The following is a 19,118-nucleotide window of genomic DNA, read 5'->3' on the forward strand; positions in this document are numbered from 1 at the left end:
CTCCTTTTAGCCGGCACCTTTAAGAAGGTCCGCGTTTCGGGGACCCCAGGCGCCGGTCCGATTAGTGGCGTCGCCGTAGACGACAATTAACGCACAATGCCCTCTCCCTCGTCATGGCAGGGTCACAAAGCTCCCCCTGGATTTCCCCGATCGCTGGACGGACGAGCGTCGACATTGTATACCTCCTTTTAGCCGGCACCTTTAAGAAGGTCCGCGTTTCGGGGACCCCAGGCGCCGGTCCGATTAGTGGCGTCGCCGTAGACGACAATTAACGCACAATGCCCTCTCCCTCGTCATGGCAGGGTCACAAAGCTCCCCCTGGATTTCCCCGATCGCTGGACGGACGAGCGTCGACATTGTATACCTCCTTTTAGCCGGCACCTTTAAGAAGGTCCGCGTTTCGGGGACCCCAGGCGCCGGTCCGATTAGTGGCGTCGCCGTAGACGACAATTAACGCACAATGCCCTCTCCCTCGTCATGGCAGGGTCACAAAGCTCCCCCTGGATTTCCCCGATCGCTGGACGGACGAGCGTCGACATTGTATACCTCCTTTTAGCCGGCACCTTTAAGAAGGTCCGCGTTTCGGGGACCCCAGGCGCCGGTCCGATTAGTGGCGTCGCCGTAGACGACAATTAACGCACAATGCCCTCTCCCTCGTCATGGCAGGGTCACAAAGCTCCCCCTGGATTTCCCCGATCGCTGGACGGACGAGCGTCGACATTGTATACCTCCTTTTAGCCGGCACCTTTAAGAAGGTCCGCGTTTCGGGAACCCGAGGCGCCGGTCCGATTAGTGGCGTCGCCGTAGACGACAATTAACGCACAATGCCCTCTCCCTCGTCATGGCAGGGTCACAAAGTTCCCCCTGGATTTCCCCGATCGCTGGACGGACGAGCGTCGACATTGTATACCTCCTTTTAGCCGGCACCTTTAAGAAGGTCCGCGTTTCGGGAACCCGAGGCGCCGGTCCGATTAGTGGCGTCGCCGTAGACGACAATTAACGTAAATGCCCTCTCCCTCGTCATGGCAGGGTCACAAAGTTCCCCCTGGATTTCCCCGATCGCTGGACGGACGAGCGTCGACATTGTATACCTCCTTTTAGCCGGCACCTTTAAGAAGGTCCGCGTTTCGGGGACCCCAGGCGCCGGTCCGATTAGGGGCGTCGCCGTAGACGACAATTAACGCACAATGCCCTCTCCCTCGTCATGGCAGGGTCACAAAGCTCCCCCTGGATTTCCCCGATCGCTGGACGGACGAGCGTCGACATTGTATACCTCCTTTTAGCCGGCACCTTTAAGAAGGTCCGCGTTTCGGGGACCCCAGGCGCCGGTCCGATTAGTGGCGTCGCCGTAGACGACAATTAACGCACAATGCCCTCTCCCTCGTCATGGCAGGGTCACAAAGCTCCCCCTGGATTTCCCCGATCGCTGGACGGACGAGCGTCGACATTGTATACCTCCTTTTAGCCGGCACCTTTAAGAAGGTCCGCGTTTCGGGGACCCCAGGCGCCGGTCCGATTAGTGGCGTCGCCGTAGACGACAATTAACGCACAATGCCCTCTCCCTCGTCATGGCAGGGTCACAAAGCTCCCCCTGGATTTCCCCGATCGCTGGACGGACGAGCGTCGACATTGTATACCTCCTTTTAGCCGGCACCTTTAAGAAGGTCCGCGTTTCGGGAACCCGAGGCGCCGGTCCGATTAGTGGCGTCGCCGTAGACGACAATTAACGCACAATGCCCTCTCCCTCGTCATGGCAGGGTCACAAAGCTCCCCCTGGATTTCCCCGATCGCTGGACGGACGAGCGTCGACATTGTATACCTCCTTTTAGCCGGCACCTTTAAGAAGGTCCGCGTTTCGGGGACCCCAGGCGCCGGTCCGATTAGTGGCGTCGCCGTAGACGACAATTAACGCACAATGCCCTCTCCCTCGTCATGGCAGGGTCACAAAGTTCCCCCTGGATTTCCCCGATCGCTGGACGGACGAGCGTCGACATTGTATACCTCCTTTTAGCCGGCACCTTTAAGAAGGTCCGCGTTTCGGGGACCCCAGGCGCCGGTCCGATTAGTGGCGTCGCCGTAGACGACAATTAACGCACAATGCCCTCTCCCTCGTCATGGCAGGGTCACAAAGCTCCCCCTGGATTTCCCCGATCGCTGGACGGACGAGCGTCGACATTGTATACCTCCTTTTAGCCGGCACCTTTAAGAAGGTCCGCGTTTCGGGAACCCGAGGCGCCGGTCCGATTAGTGGCGTCGCCGTAGACGACAATTAACGCACAATGCCCTCTCCCTCGTCATGGCAGGGTCACAAAGTTCCCCCTGGATTTCCCCGATCGCTGGACGGACGAGCGTCGACATTGTATACCTCCTTTTAGCCGGCACCTTTAAGAAGGTCCGCGTTTCGGGGACCCCAGGCGCCGGTCCGATTAGTGGCGTCGCCGTAGACGACAATTAACGCACAATGCCCTCTCCCTCGTCATGGCAGGGTCACAAAGCTCCCCCTGGATTTCCCCGATCGCTGGACGGACGAGCGTCGACATTGTATACCTCCTTTTAGCCGGCACCTTTAAGAAGGTCCGCGTTTCGGGGACCCCAGGCGCCGGTCCGATTAGTGGCGTCGCCGTAGACGACAATTAACGCACAATGCCCTCTCCCTCGTCATGGCAGGGTCACAAAGTTCCCCCTGGATTTCCCCGATCGCTGGACGGACGAGCGTCGACATTGTATACCTCCTTTTAGCCGGCACCTTTAAGAAGGTCCGCGTTTCGGGAACCCGAGGCGCCGGTCCGATTAGTGGCGTCGCCGTAGACGACAATTAACGCACAATGCCCTCTCCCTCGTCATGGCAGGGTCACAAAGTTCCCCCTGGATTTCCCCGATCGCTGGACGGACGAGCGTCGACATTGTATACCTCCTTTTAGCCGGCACCTTTAAGAAGGTCCGCGTTTCGGGAACCCGAGGCGCCGGTCCGATTAGTGGCGTCGCCGTAGACGACAATTAACGCACAATGCCCTCTCCCTCGTCATGGCAGGGTCACAAAGTTCCCCCTGGATTTCCCCGATCGCTGGACGGACGAGCGTCGACATTGTATACCTCCTTTTAGCCGGCACCTTTAAGAAGGTCCGCGTTTCGGGAACCCGAGGCGCCGGTCCGATTAGTGGCGTCGCCGTAGACGACAATTAACGCACAATGCCCTCTCCCTCGTCATGGCAGGGTCACAAAGTTCCCCCTGGATTTCCCCGATCGCTGGACGGACGAGCGTCGACATTGTATACCTCCTTTTAGCCGGCACCTTTAAGAAGGTCCGCGTTTCGGGAACCCGAGGCGCCGGTCCGATTAGTGGCGTCGCCGTAGACGACAATTAACGCACAATGCCCTCTCCCTCGTCATGGCAGGGTCACAAAGTTCCCCCTGGATTTCCCCGATCGCTGGACGGACGAGCGTCGACATTGTATACCTCCTTTTAGCCGGCACCTTTAAGAAGGTCCGCGTTTCGGGGACCCCAGGCGCCGGTCCGATTAGGGGCGTCGCCGTAGACGACAATTAACGCACAATGCCCTCTCCCTCGTCATGGCAGGGTCACAAAGTTCCCCCTGGATTTCCCCGATCGCTGGACGGACGAGCGTCGACATTGTATACCTCCTTTTAGCCGGCACCTTTAAGAAGGTCCGCGTTTCGGGGACCCGAGGCGCCGGTCCGATTAGTGGCGTCGCCGTAGACGACAATTAACGCACAATGCCCTCTCCCTCGTCATGGCAGGGTCACAAAGTTCCCCCTGGATTTCCCCGATCGCTGGACGGACGAGCGTCGACATTGTATACCTCCTTTTAGCCGGCACCTTTAAGAAGGTCCGCGTTTCGGGGACCCCAGGCGCCGGTCCGATTAGTGGCGTCGCCGTAGACGACAATTAACGCACAATGCCCTCTCCCTCGTCATGGCAGGGTCACAAAGTTCCCCCTGAATTTCCCCGATCGCTGGACGGACGAGCGTCGACATTGTATACCTCCTTTTAGCCGGCACCTTTAAGAAGGTCAGCGTTTCGGGGACCCCAGGCGCCGGTCCGATTAGTGGCGTCGCCGTAGACGACAATTAACGCACAATGCCCTCTCCCTCGTCATGGCAGGGTCACAAAGTTCCCCCTGAATTTCCCCGATCGCTGGACGGACGAGCGTCGACATTGTATACCTCCTTTTAGCCGGCACCTTTAAGAAGGTCCGCGTTTCGGGGACCCGAGGCGCCGGTCCGATTAGTGGCGTCGCCGTAGACGACAATTAACGCACAATGCCCTCTCCCTCGTCATGGCAGGGTCACAAAGTTCCCCCTGGATTTCCCCGATCGCTGGACGGACGAGCGTCGACATTGTATACCTCCTTTTAGCCGGCACCTTTAAGAAGGTCCGCGTTTCGGGGACCCGAGGCGCCGGTCCGATTAGTGGCGTCGCCGTAGACGACAATTAACGCACAATGCCCTCTCCCTCGTCATGGCAGGGTCACAAAGTTCCCCCTGAATTTCCCCGATCGCTGGACGGACGAGCGTCGACATTGTATACCTCCTTTTAGCCGGCACCTTTAAGAAGGTCCGCGTTTCGGGGACCCGAGGCGCCGGTCCGATTAGTGGCGTCGCCGTAGACGACAATTAACGCACAATGCCCTCTCCCTCGTCATGGCAGGGTCACAAAGTTCCCCCTGGATTTCCCCGATCGCTGGACGGACGAGCGTCGACATTGTATACCTCCTTTTAGCCGGCACCTTTAAGAAGGTCCGCGTTTCGGGGACCCGAGGCGCCGGTCCGATTAGTGGCGTCGCCGTAGACGACAATTAACGCACAATGCCCTCTCCCTCGTCATGGCAGGGTCACAAAGTTCCCCCTGGATTTCCCCGATCGCTGGACGGACGAGCGTCGACATTGTATACCTCCTTTTAGCCGGCACCTTTAAGAAGGTCCGCGTTTCGGGGACCCCAGGCGCCGGTCCGATTAGTGGCGTCGCCGTAGACGACAATTAACGCACAATGCCCTCTCCCTCGTCATGGCAGGGTCACAAAGTTCCCCCTGGATTTCCCCGATCGCTGGACGGACGAGCGTCGACATTGTATACCTCCTTTTAGCCGGCACCTTTAAGAAGGTCCGCGTTTCGGGGACCCGAGGCGCCGGTCCGATTAGTGGCGTCGCCGTAGACGACAATTAACGCACAATGCCCTCTCCCTCGTCATGGCAGGGTCACAAAGTTCCCCCTGGATTTCCCCGATCGCTGGACGGACGAGCGTCGACATTGTATACCTCCTTTTAGCCGGCACCTTTAAGAAGGTCCGCGTTTCGGGGACCCGAGGCGCCGGTCCGATTAGTGGCGTCGCCGTAGACGACAATTAACGCACAATGCCCTCTCCCTCGTCATGGCAGGGTCACAAAGCTCCCCCTGGATTTCCCCGATCGCTGGACGGACGAGCGTCGACATTGTATACCTCCTTTTAGCCGGCACCTTTAAGAAGGTCCGCGTTTCGGGGACCCGAGGCGCCGGTCCGATTAGTGGCGTCGCCGTAGACGACAATTAACGCACAATGCCCTCTCCCTCGTCATGGCAGGGTCACAAAGTTCCCCCTGGATTTCCCCGATCGCTGGACGGACGAGCGTCGACATTGTATACCTCCTTTTAGCCGGCACCCTTAAGAAGGTCCGCGTTTCGGGGACCCCAGGCGCCGGTCCGATTAGTGGCGTCGCCGTAGACGACAATTAACGCACAATGCCCTCTCCCTCGTCATGGCAGGGTCACAAAGTTCCCCCTGGATTTCCCCGATCGCTGGACGGACGAGCGTCGACATTGTATACCTCCTTTTAGCCGGCACCTTTAAGAAGGTCCGCGTTTCGGGGACCCGAGGCGCCGGTCCGATTAGTGGCGTCGCCGTAGACGACAATTAACGCACAATGCCCTCTCCCTCGTCATGGCAGGGTCACAAAGTTCCCCCTGGATTTCCCCGATCGCTGGACGGACGAGCGTCGACATTGTATACCTCCTTTTAGCCGGCACCTTTAAGAAGGTCCGCGTTTCGGGGACCCGAGGCGCCGGTCCGATTAGTGGCGTCGCCGTAGACGACAATTAACGCACAATGCCCTCTCCCTCGTCATGGCAGGGTCACAAAGTTCCCCCTGGATTTCCCCGATCGCTGGACGGACGAGCGTCGACATTGTATACCTCCTTTTAGCCGGCACCTTTAAGAAGGTCCGCGTTTCGGGGACCCGAGGCGCCGGTCCGATTAGTGGCGTCGCCGTAGACGACAATTAACGCACAATGCCCTCTCCCTCGTCATGGCAGGGTCACAAAGTTCCCCCTGGATTTCCCCGATCGCTGGACGGACGAGCGTCGACATTGTATACCTCCTTTTAGCCGGCACCTTTAAGAAGGTCCGCGTTTCGGGAACCCGAGGCGCCGGTCCGATTAGTGGCGTCGCCGTAGACGACAATTAACGCACAATGCCCTCTCCCTCGTCATGGCAGGGTCACAAAGTTCCCCCTGGATTTCCCCGATCGCTGGACGGACGAGCGTCGACATTGTATACCTCCTTTTAGCCGGCACCTTTAAGAAGGTCCGCGTTTCGGGGACCCGAGGCGCCGGTCCGATTAGTGGCGTCGCCGTAGACGACAATTAACGCACAATGCCCTCTCCCTCGTCATGGCAGGGTCACAAAGTTCCCCCTGGATTTCCCCGATCGCTGGACGGACGAGCGTCGACATTGTATACCTCCTTTTAGCCGGCACCTTTAAGAAGGTCCGCGTTTCGGGGACCCGAGGCGCCGGTCCGATTAGTGGCGTCGCCGTAGACGACAATTAACGCACAATGCCCTCTCCCTCGTCATGGCAGGGTCACAAAGTTCCCCCTGGATTTCCCCGATCGCTGGACGGACGAGCGTCGACATTGTATACCTCCTTTTAGCCGGCACCTTTAAGAAGGTCCGCGTTTCGGGAACCCGAGGCGCCGGTCCGATTAGTGGCGTCGCCGTAGACGACAATTAACGCACAATGCCCTCTCCCTCGTCATGGCAGGGTCACAAAGTTCCCCCTGGATTTCCCCGATCGCTGGACGGACGAGCGTCGACATTGTATACCTCCTTTTAGCCGGCACCTTTAAGAAGGTCCGCGTTTCGGGGACCCGAGGCGCCGGTCCGATTAGTGGCGTCGCCGTAGACGACAATTAACGCACAATGCCCTCTCCCTCGTCATGGCAGGGTCACAAAGTTCCCCCTGGATTTCCCCGATCGCTGGACGGACGAGCGTCGACATTGTATACCTCCTTTTAGCCGGCACCTTTAAGAAGGTCCGCGTTTCGGGAACCCGAGGCGCCGGTCCGATTAGTGGCGTCGCCGTAGACGACAATTAACGCACAATGCCCTCTCCCTCGTCATGGCAGGGTCACAAAGTTCCCCCTGGATTTCCCCGATCGCTGGACGGACGAGCGTCGACATTGTATACCTCCTTTTAGCCGGCACCTTTAAGAAGGTCCGCGTTTCGGGGACCCGAGGCGCCGGTCCGATTAGTGGCGTCGCCGTAGACGACAATTAACGCACAATGCCCTCTCCCTCGTCATGGCAGGGTCACAAAGTTCCCCCTGGATTTCCCCGATCGCTGGACGGACGAGCGTCGACATTGTATACCTCCTTTTAGCCGGCACCTTTAAGAAGGTCCGCGTTTCGGGAACCCGAGGCGCCGGTCCGATTAGTGGCGTCGCCGTAGACGACAATTAACGCACAATGCCCTCTCCCTCGTCATGGCAGGGTCACAAAGCTCCCCCTGGATTTCCCCGATCGCTGGACGGACGAGCGTCGACATTGTATACCTCCTTTTAGCCGGCACCTTTAAGAAGGTCCGCGTTTCGGGAACCCCAGGCGCCGGTCCGATTAGTGGCGTCGCCGTAGACGACAATTAACGCACAATGCCCTCTCCCTCGTCATGGCAGGGTCACAAAGTTCCCCCTGGATTTCCCCGATCGCTGGACGGACGAGCGTCGACATTGTATACCTCCTTTTAGCCGGCACCTTTAAGAAGGTCCGCGTTTCGGGAACCCGAGGCGCCGGTCCGATTAGTGGCGTCGCCGTAGACGACAATTAACGCACAATGCCCTCTCCCTCGTCATGGCAGGGTCACAAAGTTCCCCCTGGATTTCCCCGATCGCTGGACGGACGAGCGTCGACATTGTATACCTCCTTTTAGCCGGCACCTTTAAGAAGGTCCGCGTTTCGGGGACCCGAGGCGCCGGTCCGATTAGTGGCGTCGCCGTAGACGACAATTAACGCACAATGCCCTCTCCCTCGTCATGGCAGGGTCACAAAGTTCCCCCTGGATTTCCCCGATCGCTGGACGGACGAGCGTCGACATTGTATACCTCCTTTTAGCCGGCACCTTTAAGAAGGTCCGCGTTTCGGGAACCCGAGGCGCCGGTCCGATTAGTGGCGTCGCCGTAGACGACAATTAACGCACAATGCCCTCTCCCTCGTCATGGCAGGGTCACAAAGCTCCCCCTGGATTTCCCCGATCGCTGGACGGACGAGCGTCGACATTGTATACCTCCTTTTAGCCGGCACCTTTAAGAAGGTCCGCGTTTCGGGAACCCCAGGCGCCGGTCCGATTAGTGGCGTCGCCGTAGACGACAATTAACGCACAATGCCCTCTCCCTCGTCATGGCAGGGTCACAAAGCTCCCCCTGGATTTCCCCGATCGCTGGACGGACGAGCGTCGACATTGTACACCTCCTTTTAGCCGGCACCTTTAAGAAGGTCCGCGTTTCGGGGACCCCAGGCGCCGGTCCGATTAGTGGCGTCGCCGTAGACGACAATTAACGCACAATGCCCTCTCCCTCGTCATGGCAGGGTCACAAAGTTCCCCCTGGATTTCCCCGATCGCTGGACGGACGAGCGTCGACATTGTATACCTCCTTTTAGCCGGCACCTTTAAGAAGGTCCGCGTTTCGGGAACCCGAGGCGCCGGTCCGATTAGTGGCGTCGCCGTAGACGACAATTAACGCACAATGCCCTCTCCCTCGTCATGGCAGGGTCACAAAGCTCCCCCTGGATTTCCCCGATCGCTGGACGGACGAGCGTCGACATTGTATACCTCCTTTTAGCCGGCACCTTTAAGAAGGTCCGCGTTTCGGGAACCCGAGGCGCCGGTCCGATTAGTGGCGTCGCCGTAGACGACAATTAACGCACAATGCCCTCTCCCTCGTCATGGCAGGGTCACAAAGCTCCCCCTGGATTTCCCCGATCGCTGGACGGACGAGCGTCGACATTGTATACCTCCTTTTAGCCGGCACCTTTAAGAAGGTCCGCGTTTCGGGGACCCCAGGCGCCGGTCCGATTAGTGGCGTCGCCGTAGACGACAATTAACGCACAATGCCCTCTCCCTCGTCATGGCAGGGTCACAAAGTTCCCCCTGGATTTCCCCGATCGCTGGACGGACGAGCGTCGACATTGTATACCTCCTTTTAGCCGGCACCTTTAAGAAGGTCCGCGTTTCGGGGACCCCAGGCGCCGGTCCGATTAGTGGCGTCGCCGTAGACGACAATTAACGCACAATGCCCTCTCCCTCGTCATGGCAGGGTCACAAAGCTCCCCCTGGATTTCCCCGATCGCTGGACGGACGAGCGTCGACATTGTATACCTCCTTTTAGCCGGCACCTTTAAGAAGGTCCGCGTTTCGGGAACCCGAGGCGCCGGTCCGATTAGTGGCGTCGCCGTAGACGACAATTAACGCACAATGCCCTCTCCCTCGTCATGGCAGGGTCACAAAGCTCCCCCTGGATTTCCCCGATCGCTGGACGGACGAGCGTCGACATTGTATACCTCCTTTTAGCCGGCACCTTTAAGAAGGTCCGCGTTTCGGGGACCCCAGGCGCCGGTCCGATTAGTGGCGTCGCCGTAGACGACAATTAACGCACAATGCCCTCTCCCTCGTCATGGCAGGGTCACAAAGTTCCCCCTGGATTTCCCCGATCGCTGGACGGACGAGCGTCGACATTGTATACCTCCTTTTAGCCGGCACCTTTAAGAAGGTCCGCGTTTCGGGAACCCGAGGCGCCGGTCCGATTAGTGGCGTCGCCGTAGACGACAATTAACGCACAATGCCCTCTCCCTCGTCATGGCAGGGTCACAAAGCTCCCCCTGGATTTCCCCGATCGCTGGACGGACGAGCGTCGACATTGTATACCTCGTTTTAGCCGGCACCTTTAAGAAGGTCCGCGTTTCGGGAACCCGAGGCGCCGGTCCGATTAGTGGCGTCGCCGTAGACAACAATTAACGCACAATGCCCTCTCCCTCGTCATGGCAGGGTCACAAAGTTCCCCCTGGATTTCCCCGATCGCTGGACGGACGAGCGTCGACATTGTATACCTCCTTTTAGCCGGCACCTTTAAGAAGGTCCGCGTTTCGGGGACCCCAGGCGCCGGTCCGATTAGTGGCGTCGCCGTAGACGACAATTAACGCACAATGCCCTCTCCCTCGTCATGGCAGGGTCACAAAGCTCCCCCTGGATTTCCCCGATCGCTGGACGGACGAGCGTCGACATTGTATACCTCCTTTTAGCCGGCACCTTTAAGAAGGTCCGCGTTTCGGGGACCCCAGGCGCCGGTCCGATTAGTGGCGTCGCCGTAGACGACAATTAACGCACAATGCCCTCTCCCTCGTCATGGCAGGGTCACAAAGCTCCCCCTGGATTTCCCCGATCGCTGGACGGACGAGCGTCGACATTGTATACCTCCTTTTAGCCGGCACCTTTAAGAAGGTCCGCGTTTCGGGAACCCCAGGCGCCGGTCCGATTAGTGGCGTCGCCGTAGACGACAATTAACGCACAATGCCCTCTCCCTCGTCATGGCAGGGTCACAAAGCTCCCCCTGGATTTCCCCGATCGCTGGACGGACGAGCGTCGACATTGTATACCTCCTTTTAGCCGGCACCTTTAAGAAGGTCCGCGTTTCGGGGACCCCAGGCGCCGGTCCGATTAGTGGCGTCGCCGTAGACGACAATTAACGCACAATGCCCTCTCCCTCGTCATGGCAGGGTCACAAAGCTCCCCCTGGATTTCCCCGATCGCTGGACGGACGAGCGTCGACATTGTATACCTCCTTTTAGCCGGCACCTTTAAGAAGGTCCGCGTTTCGGGGACCCCAGGCGCCGGTCCGATTAGTGGCGTCGCCGTAGACGACAATTAACGCACAATGCCCTCTCCCTCGTCATGGCAGGGTCACAAAGCTCCCCCTGGATTTCCCCGATCGCTGGACGGACGAGCGTCGACATTGTATACCTCCTTTTAGCCGGCACCTTTAAGAAGGTCCGCGTTTCGGGGACCCCAGGCGCCGGTCCGATTAGTGGCGTCGCCGTAGACGACAATTAACGCACAATGCCCTCTCCCTCGTCATGGCAGGGTCACAAAGCTCCCCCTGGATTTCCCCGATCGCTGGACGGACGAGCGTCGACATTGTATACCTCCTTTTAGCCGGCACCTTTAAGAAGGTCCGCGTTTCGGGGACCCCAGGCGCCGGTCCGATTAGTGGCGTCGCCGTAGACGACAATTAACGCACAATGCCCTCTCCCTCGTCATGGCAGGGTCACAAAGCTCCCCCTGGATTTCCCCGATCGCTGGACGGACGAGCGTCGACATTGTATACCTCCTTTTAGCCGGCACCTTTAAGAAGGTCCGCGTTTCGGGAACCCCAGGCGCCGGTCCGATTAGTGGCGTCGCCGTAGACGACAATTAACGCACAATGCCCTCTCCCTCGTCATGGCAGGGTCACAAAGCTCCCCCTGGATTTCCCCGATCGCTGGACGGACGAGCGTCGACATTGTATACCTCCTTTTAGCCGGCACCTTTAAGAAGGTCCGCGTTTCGGGGACCCCAGGCGCCGGTCCGATTAGTGGCGTCGCCGTAGACGACAATTAACGCACAATGCCCTCTCCCTCGTCATGGCAGGGTCACAAAGCTCCCCCTGGATTTCCCCGATCGCTGGACGGACGAGCGTCGACATTGTATACCTCCTTTTAGCCGGCACCTTTAAGAAGGTCCGCGTTTCGGGGACCCCAGGCGCCGGTCCGATTAGTGGCGTCGCCGTAGACGACAATTAACGCACAATGCCCTCTCCCTCGTCATGGCAGGGTCACAAAGCTCCCCCTGGATTTCCCCGATCGCTGGACGGACGAGCGTCGACATTGTATACCTCCTTTTAGCCGGCACCTTTAAGAAGGTCCGCGTTTCGGGGACCCCAGGCGCCGGTCCGATTAGTGGCGTCGCCGTAGACAACAATTAACGCACAATGCCCTCTCCCTCGTCATGGCAGGGTCACAAAGCTCCCCCTGGATTTCCCCGATCGCTGGACGGACGAGCGTCGACATTGTATACCTCCTTTTAGCCGGCACCTTTAAGAAGGTCCGCGTTTCGGGGACCCCAGGCGCCGGTCCGATTAGTGGCGTCGCCGTAGACGACAATTAACGCACAATGCCCTCTCCCTCGTCATGGCAGGGTCACAAAGCTCCCCCTGGATTTCCCCGATCGCTGGACGGACGAGCGTCGACATTGTATACCTCCTTTTAGCCGGCACCTTTAAGAAGGTCCGCGTTTCGGGAACCCCAGGCGCCGGTCCGATTAGTGGCGTCGCCGTAGACGACAATTAACGCACAATGCCCTCTCCCTCGTCATGGCAGGGTCACAAAGCTCCCCCTGGATTTCCCCGATCGCTGGACGGACGAGCGTCGACATTGTATACCTCCTTTTAGCCGGCACCTTTAAGAAGGTCCGCGTTTCGGGGACCCCAGGCGCCGGTCCGATTAGTGGCGTCGCCGTAGACGACAATTAACGCACAATGCCCTCTCCCTCGTCATGGCAGGGTCACAAAGCTCCCCCTGGATTTCCCCGATCGCTGGACGGACGAGCGTCGACATTGTATACCTCCTTTTAGCCGGCACCTTTAAGAAGGTCCGCGTTTCGGGGACCCCAGGCGCCGGTCCGATTAGTGGCGTCGCCGTAGACGACAATTAACGCACAATGCCCTCTCCCTCGTCATGGCAGGGTCACAAAGCTCCCCCTGGATTTCCCCGATCGCTGGACGGACGAGCGTCGACATTGTATACCTCCTTTTAGCCGGCACCTTTAAGAAGGTCCGCGTTTCGGGGACCCCAGGCGCCGGTCCGATTAGTGGCGTCGCCGTAGACGACAATTAACGCACAATGCCCTCTCCCTCGTCATGGCAGGGTCACAAAGTTCCCCCTGGATTTCCCCGATCGCTGGACGGACGAGCGTCGACATTGTATACCTCCTTTTAGCCGGCACCTTTAAGAAGGTCCGCGTTTCGGGGACCCCAGGCGCCGGTCCGATTAGTGGCGTCGCCGTAGACGACAATTAACGCACAATGCCCTCTCCCTCGTCATGGCAGGGTCACAAAGCTCCCCCTGGATTTCCCCGATCGCTGGACGGACGAGCGTCGACATTGTATACCTCCTTTTAGCCGGCACCTTTAAGAAGGTCCGCGTTTCGGGGACCCCAGGCGCCGAGCCGATTAGTGGCGTCGCCGTAGACGACAATTAACGCACAATGCCCTCTCCCTCGTCATGGCAGGGTCACAAAGTTCCCCCTGGATTTCCCCGATCGCTGGACGGACGAGCGTCGACATTGTATACCTCCTTTTAGCCGGCACCTTTAAGAAGGTCCGCGTTTCGGGGACCCCAGGCGCCGAGCCGATTAGTGGCGTCGCCGTAGACGACAATTAACGCACAATGCCCTCTCCCTCGTCATGGCAGGGTCACAAAGTTCCCCCTGGATTTCCCCGATCGCTGGACGGACGAGCGTCGACATTGTATACCTCCTTTTAGCCGGCACCTTTAAGAAGGTCCGCGTTTCGGGGACCCCAGGCGCCGGTCCGATTAGTGGCGTCGCCGTAGACGACAATTAACGCACAATGCCCTCTCCCTCGTCATGGCAGGGTCACAAAGCTCCCCCTGGATTTCCCCGATCGCTGGACGGACGAGCGTCGACATTGTATACCTCCTTTTAGCCGGCACCTTTAAGAAGGTCCGCGTTTCGGGGACCCCAGGCGCCGGTCCGATTAGTGGCGTCGCCGTAGACGACAATTAACGCACAATGCCCTCTCCCTCGTCATGGCAGGGTCACAAAGCTCCCCCTGGATTTCCCCGATCGCTGGACGGACGAGCGTCGACATTGTATACCTCCTTTTAGCCGGCACCTTTAAGAAGGTCCGCGTTTCGGGGAACCCGAGGCGCCGGTCCGATTAGTGGCGTCGCCGTAGACGACAATTAACGCACAATGCCCTCTCCCTCGTCATGGCAGGGTCACAAAGTTCCCCCTGGATTTCCCCGATCGCTGGACGGACGAGCGTCGACATTGTATACCTCCTTTTAGCCGGCACCTTTAAGAAGGTCCGCGTTTCGGGGACCCCAGGCGCCGGTCCGATTAGTGGCGTCGCCGTAGACGACAATTAACGCACAATGCCCTCTCCCTCGTCATGGCAGGGTCACAAAGTTCCCCCTGGATTTCCCCGATCGCTGGACGGACGAGCGTCGACATTGTATACCTCCTTTTAGCCGGCACCTTTAAGAAGGTCCGCGTTTCGGGGACCCCAGGCGCCGAGCCGATTAGTGGCGTCGCCGTAGACGACAATTAACGCACAATGCCCTCTCCCTCGTCATGGCAGGGTCACAAAGTTCCCCCTGGATTTCCCCGATCGCTGGACGGACGAGCGTCGACATTGTATACCTCCTTTTAGCCGGCACCTTTAAGAAGGTCCGCGTTTCGGGGACCCCAGGCGCCGGTCCGATTAGTGGCGTCGCCGTAGACGACAATTAACGCACAATGCCCTCTCCCTCGTCATGGCAGGGTCACAAAGTTCCCCCTGGATTTCCCCGATCGCTGGACGGACGAGCGTCGACATTGTATACCTCCTTTTAGCCGGCACCTTTAAGAAGGTCCGCGTTTCGGGGAACCCGAGGCGCCGGTCCGATTAGTGGCGTCGCCGTAGACGACAATTAACGCACAATGCCCTCTCCCTCGTCATGGCAGGGTCACAAAGTTCCCCCTGGATTTCCCCGATCGCTGGACGGACGAGCGTCGACATTGTATACCTCCTTTTAGCCGGCACCTTTAAGAAGGTCCGCGTTTCGGGGAACCCCAGGCGCCGGTCCGATTAGTGGCGTCGCCGTAGACGACAATTAACGCACAATGCCCTCTCCCTCGTCATGGCAGGGTCACAAAGTTCCCCCTGGATTTCCCCGATCGCTGGACGGACGAGCGTCGACATTGTATACCTCCTTTTAGCCGGCACCTTTAAGAAGGTCCGCGTTTCGGGGACCCCAGGCGCCGGTCCGATTAGTGGCGTCGCCGTAGACGACAATGAACGCACAATGCCCTCTCCCTCGTCATGGCAGGGTCACAAAGCTCCCCCTGGATTTCCCCGATCGCTGGACGGACGAGCGTCGACATTGTATACCTCCTTTTAGCCGGCACCTTTAAGAAGGTCCGCGTTTCGGGGAACCCGAGGCGCCGGTCCGATTAGTGGCGTCGCCGTAGACGACAATTAACGCACAATGCCCTCTCCCTCGTCATGGCAGGGTCACAAAGTTCCCCCTGGATTTCCCCGATCGCTGGACGGACGAGCGTCGACATTGTATACCTCCTTTTAGCCGGCACCTTTAAGAAGGTCCGCGTTTCGGGGACCCCAGGCGCCGAGCCGATTAGTGGCGTCGCCGTAGACGACAATTAACGCACAATGCCCTCTCCCTCGTCATGGCAGGGTCACAAAGTTCCCCCTGGATTTCCCCGATCGCTGGACGGACGAGCGTCGACATTGTATACCTCCTTTTAGCCGGCACCTTTAAGAAGGTCCGCGTTTCGGGGAACCCGAGGCGCCGGTCCGATTAGTGGCGTCGCCGTAGACGACAATTAACGCACAATGCCCTCTCCCTCGTCATGGCAGGGTCACAAAGTTCCCCCTGGATTTCCCCGATCGCTGGACGGACGAGCGTCGACATTGTATACCTCCTTTTAGCCGGCACCTTTAAGAAGGTCCGCGTTTCGGGGAACCCGAGGCGCCGAGCCGATTAGTGGCGTCGCCGTAGACGACAATTAACGCACAATGCCCTCTCCCTCGTCATGGCAGGGTCACAAAGTTCCCCCTGGATTTCCCCGATCGCTGGACGGACGAGCGTCGACATTGTATACCTCCTTTTAGCCGGCACCTTTAAGAAGGTCCGCGTTTCGGGGAACCCGAGGCGCCGGTCCGATTAGTGGCGTCGCCGTAGACGACAATTAACGCACAATGCCCTCTCCCTCGTCATGGCAGGGTCACAAAGTTCCCCCTGGATTTCCCCGATCGCTGGACGGACGAGCGTCGACATTGTATACCTCCTTTTAGCCGGCACCTTTAAGAAGGTCCGCGTTTCGGGGACCCCAGGCGCCGAGCCGATTAGTGGCGTCGCCGTAGACGACAATTAACGCACAATGCCCTCTCCCTCGTCATGGCAGGGTCACAAAGTTCCCCCTGGATTTCCCCGATCGCTGGACGGACGAGCGTCGACATTGTATACCTCCTTTTAGCCGGCACCTTTAAGAAGGTCCGCGTTTCGGGGAACCCGAGGCGCCGGTCCGATTAGTGGCGTCGCCGTAGACGACAATTAACGCACAATGCCCTCTCCCTCGTCATGGCAGGGTCACAAAGTTCCCCCTGGATTTCCCCGATCGCTGGACGGACGAGCGTCGACATTGTATACCTCCTTTTAGCCGGCACCTTTAAGAAGGTCCGCGTTTCGGGGAACCCGAGGCGCCGGTCCGATTAGTGGCGTCGCCGTAGACGACAATTAACGCACAATGCCCTCTCCCTCGTCATGGCAGGGTCACAAAGTTCCCCCTGGATTTCCCCGATCGCTGGACGGACGAGCGTCGACATTGTATACCTCCTTTTAGCCGGCACCTTTAAGAAGGTCCGCGTTTCGGGGAACCCGAGGCGCCGAGCCGATTAGTGGCGTCGCCGTAGACGACAATTAACGCACAATGCCCTCTCCCTCGTCATGGCAGGGTCACAAAGTTCCCCCTGGATTTCCCCGATCGCTGGACGGACGAGCGTCGACATTGTATACCTCCTTTTAGCCGGCACCTTTAAGAAGGTCCGCGTTTCGGGGAACCCGAGGCGCCGGTCCGATTAGTGGCGTCGCCGTAGACGACAATTAACGCACAATGCCCTCTCCCTCGTCATGGCAGGGTCACAAAGTTCCCCCTGGATTTCCCCGATCGCTGGACGGACGAGCGTCGACATTGTATACCTCCTTTTAGCCGGCACCTTTAAGAAGGTCCGCGTTTCGGGGACCCCAGGCGCCGAGCCGATTAGTGGCGTCGCCGTAGACGACAATTAACGCACAATGCCCTCTCCCTCGTCATGGCAGGGTCACAAAGTTCCCCCTGGATTTCCCCGATCGCTGGACGGACGAGCGTCGACATTGTATACCTCCTTTTAGCCGGCACCTTTAAGAAGGTCCGCGTTTCGGGGACCCCAGGCGCCGGTCCGATTAGTGGCGTCGCCGTAGACGACAATTAACGCACAATGCCCTCTCCCTCGTCATGGCAGGGTCACAAAGTTCCCCCTGGATTTCCCCGATCGCTGGACGGACGAGCGTCGACATTGTATACCTCCTTTTAGCCGGCACCTTTAAGAAGGTCCGCGTTTCGGGGACCCCAGGCGCCGGTCCGATTAGTGGCGTCGCCGTAGACGACAATTAACGCACAATGCCCTCTCCCTCGTCATGGCAGGGTCACAAAGTTCCCCCTGGATTTCCCCGATCGCTGGACGGACGAGCGTCGACATTGTATACCTCCTTTTAGCCGGCACCTTTAAGAAGGTCCGCGTTTCGGGGAACCCGAGGCGCCGGTCCGATTAGTGGCGTCGCCGTAGACGACAATTAACGCACAATGCCCTCTCCCTCGTCATGGCAGGGTCACAAAGTTCCCCCTGGATTTCCCCGATCGCTGGACGGACGAGCGTCGACATTGTATACCTCCTTTTAGCCGGCACCTTTAAGAAGGTCCGCGTTTCGGGGAACCCCAGGCGCCGGTCCGATTAGTGGCGTCGCCGTAGACGACAATTAACGCACAATGCCCTCTCCCTCGTCATGGCAGGGTCACAAAGTTCCCCCTGGATTTCCCCGATCGCTGGACGGACGAGCGTCGACATTGTATACCTCCTTTTAGCCGGCACCTTTAAGAAGGTCCGCGTTTCGGGGACCCCAGGCGCCGGTCCGATTAGTGGCGTCGCCGTAGACGACAATGAACGCACAATGCCCTCTCCCTCGTCATGGCAGGGTCACAAAGCTCCCCCTGGATTTCCCCGATCGCTGGACGGACGAGCGTCGACATTGTATACCTCCTTTTAGCCGGCACCTTTAAGAAGGTCCGCGTTTCGGGGACCCCAGGCGCCGAGCCGATTAGTGGCATCCCCAACTTCCCCTGCTTTTGTCCCGCGAAACGTGCTTAGGAGGGCTGAGAATTGCATCCCAGGGTCGGCCAAAAGTCAGCGGCCTTACAGACGCCAATCTCTGAAAGAAGTGAATCCGGCTAATAAACAGGGATAATTCAAAAGCTTCCATTTCCTCCATTGTCTGCTCGAGACATTTCGAATATGATGAGATTAATGAGATTAAGCCGACAAAAAGGCCTCTTTAAAAGAGGAGAACTTGGCCAATGTTGCCAATCAGGGGAATGGCTGCTACCAGCCACAAAAAACAGTCCGCCGATCATGGAAGTATATTCCATTTGTTGACCTTATCTTACTTTTAAAGATATAACCGACTCTACTCCCTATCAGGTTCATTTAATCCTTTGGTGGTGAAAAGCAAAATTCAAGGTTGATCATGATTAGCCGAACCGCCCTAACATTCCGCGAAGAAATTTAGCCTTCAATTCCAAATTTCAGACTCGGAAGCCACCTTTTGAAACTATACCTGTCCACTCTGGTCCAGAGCTAACACGAGCCTCTCAATCTGCACGGATTTCATCTTGAACATAACAATTTTTGTGATCAAAACAACTTGTGTAGAAACACGAGATCGGCAGCGCGAAGCAACTACTCCTGCGGTACTCATTGCTCA

The 19,118-nt window shown here is 58.3% G+C and overlaps 1 long non-coding RNA gene across 1 annotated transcript in view; it reads right to left on the reverse strand.

The window, feature by feature from the left end:
- The window catches only part of LOC120848941, a 222,986-nt gene that overhangs the window by 57,063 nt on the left and 146,805 nt on the right, over positions 1-19,118 (reverse strand). The window lies entirely within an intron of this gene.

The sequence above is a fragment of the Ixodes scapularis genome, unplaced genomic scaffold (genome assembly GCF_016920785.2).
Source record: "Ixodes scapularis isolate PalLabHiFi unplaced genomic scaffold, ASM1692078v2 ptg000854l_1__unscaffolded, whole genome shotgun sequence".
Taxonomy (NCBI): domain Eukaryota; kingdom Metazoa; phylum Arthropoda; class Arachnida; order Ixodida; family Ixodidae; genus Ixodes; species Ixodes scapularis.